We start from the raw sequence: 4,756 nt of genomic DNA, 5'->3' as shown, positions 1-4,756 counted from the left end.
TATTGTGTTTTTTTTCAATCACTGCTTTCATTATACACAGTAGTCTGGGTTTCCTCTAATCCTTAAACCAGACTTGGATATTCTGACAAATAGATGTCTGTTGTTCCGAGTTTCCTCTGGCCCTGACACCAGATTTGGACACACTGACGTCTGTTGTAAGGCTAACAACAAACATCCATTTGTCAGTACGTCCGGGTCTGGTGTCAGGGCCAGAGGAAACTCGGGCTATAAACATGTATATAGGTGCGTGCATCTCGATGAATACGGTTATGCATGTTGCAGACAAATTACACACGTCCTTTTTTTGTTCTTCATTCTTCATCTGAACGATTGTATTGTTATCCATACAACCCTTTAAGTCACTGTCTGTAAACATGCTGTTGAGAATATAACCTTCGAAACGGGGCCGCATACATTTCACTCAAGACATCATCAACTAGAATGAAAAACAATGCCATATTATTTTCAGAAATACACAATACTTACATGCTCTTGTAACAGTGCCGTTTCGTTAAAAGACTTCTTTACGCCGTTCTGAAAATAACCATATCATTTACCGTCATTTCGATTAAAAAAACAACAACAAAAAACAGAAAACAATAGTAAATAAACAAATAAAAAGAAAAACCCATAGAAAACTAGTTTTAATCTGGATAAAAAAGGAGTTTTTTTTTTAAATTACAGAGTGATAGATAGTTAATAGATATGTGTACAATGTACGTTGTATATGTAAATGGAATATCTTACCTCAAAATGTCATAGTTGCAGATAGCTAAAAAAGTTCGTTTAAGCCCAAGTCCGTGTTTGGGAAAGCGATTTCTCTTCCTTCGCAACAACTCGACTTATTCCGTGAAGACCCGAAAGCGTTCCGAGATTGGGCGGAATTTTTAGATATTGCGATTGTAGGACCTCTATGACGCAGGGACTTGGCAAGAATCTCCAAACAAAGGTTCATATATGGACGGTGGGTGTGGGTTGGGATTTTCGTGCAAAGTCCTATCGTTTTTAATTTCATTTATCAGAGTTGCCTCCCTTCGTTTCACTCTGTCAGTGGTATAGCGAGAGTTATCGGTCTTCGGAACTCAAACCTACTCTGTTCATATTTTCTTATTCAAAATAATGACAAGCCGTCAATACATTGTCGGTGATATGTAACCCGCTTGAATATATAAATTTCGTTTCGTTATATTTTGATTATGTGAAGTCAGGTGGGATGTGTTTGCACGTGCAGAGTGAGGATATTGTAGGTACATGTACTTAACTACCTGCATAGAGTTGTTACCTGTATACGTCATCGATGCGATTGTTACTGAACAAAGCGGACGTACAACATTTTACAATCTTTTTCTCATTTTTTTAAAGGAATAGTTTAAGTTGTAAGTAAAAGTTGTTTAAATTTAAACTATTATCAATGTAACATTCACATATACTAATTATAAAGTTAAAGGAATGTTCAGTCTTGTGTTCTTATTTCAATCAAAATGTTTAGAAATGAACTAATTTATGTACGTATGAGGAACGAAGGAGAACAAAGATACAAATGACGTTTGTTGTTGTTTTCTCATATGCATACAGAAATGAATATAAAAGTCAGAGAAATATAAGACAAAAAGAGAAAGTTTTGAATAAGAGACAATATATGTTATACACGATACTGATACTTTCTAATTATACGTTGAATATACACAACTCTTTAACATAGGCTCGAAAAGGCTTGTATTTTAGACAAACGTAGATTAAAACAGATATACAAACAACAAGATATATATATCACAGCGCTGGTTAATTGTATAATAATTAAGATAGTATACCAAGTAAGGAAAATTATCACAGATATTGTTTGTAGTTACATCACAGATTTATGGACGAAAAAAATCTAAGAATGAACACTTGTATAGCAAGGATACAGTGTTACTTAATTTGAAATTAAAAGAAAAATAATTTTGGTTGTTATTTGAATAAACTAAATTAAACAAAACTTAACTAAACTAAACTAACTTGATGGCTTCTACAAGTTCCACCTACAGTCGGTCTATCCGGCTTATAACTTGAGAGGCTACATGTATATATATATAGATATACATGTCAATTACACGAGTACACATCAATAAAGCAAAACACTTCACACGAGTACACACTTGCTGTTAGGGTCGGTCCTAACGAATAAACAAAACGGACTGTGATTTTCACAGCATGAGTTTCGGCTGACAATCATCATACACATACATTCATACAATGAATTAAAAATATATTTGGTTTAAATTATGTCCCTCGCTCGAAAAATAAGATTAATGTGGTTGTCTCATGGTAGAATATTCCATTAAATCATATGACATTCGTCTATTCTCTCAACTTGTTGATATTCGTTTTGTTGGCACGCCACTGAGAAAATATCCAATATCCACTATGTTTGGGAGTCTGAGATGTAGATTGAATGCATAATAAATTCACAATTCAAGTTAGTATACAAAAGTTAAACGCAACAAAAACAAAGAAAGATGACAGGAACCGGAAACGTTATAGACAACCGGAAACGGGATGGGGGATGCATGATGGGTACTTACGTGATCTTCTCTGTCTTTACTTTCTCTTGTAAATGTTGTCAATATTGCGTTAAAACACAGCTCCTATAAATTTCACTCCAAACACATTTTTTGGGACACATCTCTTTATTTTAAGCTTAGAAATATACAATGTATAATACGAAGATTTTTTTTAAGATATCGCGATGAAAAACTAAAATACTTACCAATACATACCTTTCCGCAGTCTTCTCTTTGTCTTTGATTGAGCAAATACCGATTTCGGAGTTAAAATTAGGTTGAGATAGGTTTCCAAAGGAATGGAAAGATAAGAAATCGACAGTTAACAATAGCGAAACATGTACATCTTTACAAATCCTTTAAAAAGAGATTATCAAAAACTATTCTATGTAAGAAATTTAAAAATCTATACAGGAAATAACTTTTACCTGTTTCGAGTATGCATCGAAAATCCGACGAAGTTGACATCCGGTCGGAATCAAAATGAAATGCGTTACTTTTTTTACCGGAAATGAACAGATGTACATGGTTCATCGGGCAGTGGAGACATGCTGGGGACTCACGTTCTGTTTCTTCTTTTCTTCTTCCTCTTCTTCGTGATTATAAAAGTTTAGTAGGAAAAAATGTGTCTATTTTCTCTTTCTAGCATGAATTAAATCTGGCTAAATAGCTTGACTTTCAATGCCAGCACTGTGAATGTCATCCTTACACTTTTATAGAATTCAAAAGGAGTTGTCACTCGACAGAATACAACATTATCATGCTATGACATCTGTGAGGCTTTTGTCCCTCAATGCACGGATGCATATCATTTCACAAAGACGTCATGACTAGGCGATGTTGGTTGTTGTGTACCACACGGACAGTAGCGCGTGCAGACCATGTGAGCTTGCGTCTGTCGACACACGTGTTCGCTAGGAATAGCACGTGCTCCGTGTACCGGTTTACCTAACAGACACATGAGGGGTCCAGACACAATACTGTAGTAGCACCAACCCTCAGTCAAAAAATAACCCGACAAAGTTTTACACAAACTACTGTTGTGAAGGCGAATTCCTATCCTGTTCTCGAGAAATTCGATTGATCGTTTACTGTTTAACCTAAGGTTATATATGGAAATGATCCTATATCCGTATGGAACTGCAGGTGTCCACAAGGATCTGTTTTCAGTCCCCCTTTTTAAATTTTTTCATATGACCACAGGGAAACGTATCTCACTCCAACTCTTTCTCTCTTTCTTCCTTTCACATATCTCGGCGCATTTTGCACCCATGAATGAAAAAAATTATAAAAAAAAAAAAAATCTTTGGCGAAAAAAAAAAATGAAATTCAGAATAATCTCGGCAAATATACATATATTCTAAATTTTATTAAAGGGACTTGGCGGTTAGATTTAAATTTCATAACCGACGTATTATAGGTGCTAATAGTATGTTAAGAGCTTCTCAGTTTTTGTTGATTATGAAATCTAAAAGTTAATACGTAAATGTGTAGGCCCTGAGAGTATATTTTTACTTGTAAAAATTGTGTAACCATATCGGAAGAAGAATTAAAGTTTGCAAAGACAGGAGTTATCTGCCCTTGATAGCGATAGCCGAGTTTTGAAGAGGCTCAGGCTTAATTTAATTTTTTTTTCGGTTCAGTTCCATACCCGATAATAGTCCTTGAAATTGTCGGGAAAACAAATCATGAATACACTTAATGTTTATAAGTTTGCCACATGACCACTGGCGTGTAATATGAGATTTGAAAAAGAAGACTGTACATGACATGTATCTTTTGTATCATTTTCTAAAATCCTGTTAAGAGTTGTCGCCCCTGAGAGACAAAAAGTGCCTACCGTTTAGTATTGGAATGTACATAATATGAGGGGCGGGGGTTGAGGATTTGAGGGGTTTGGGGATCGGTTCTTCCTGTGATAATTATGTTGTATTTTCAAAAATTAAGGACTATCTGAAGATGTTGCAGCGATACACGTATATAGAAATCTCTCTACAATAGACGTTAGTACTGTTTGTATAAAAACTTTCTCATTGTGGGACGGAAACTAAGGACGCTAATCCAAAAAATCCAAGTCAGTGTTTAAATGATTAATACCGTATATCGTTATACACCTGCATATAAACCTAAACGACACACAAATCGTTATCCGCTCTTTATACTTAATTTCAAGACAATAATTATCCCAGTAATCTACTAAGTTATACCCCTGG

Source organism: Pecten maximus, chromosome 6, assembly GCF_902652985.1.
Source record: "Pecten maximus chromosome 6, xPecMax1.1, whole genome shotgun sequence".
Lineage (NCBI taxonomy): Eukaryota > Metazoa > Mollusca > Bivalvia > Pectinida > Pectinidae > Pecten > Pecten maximus.
Note: the sequence above shows the minus strand (reverse complement) of the source record.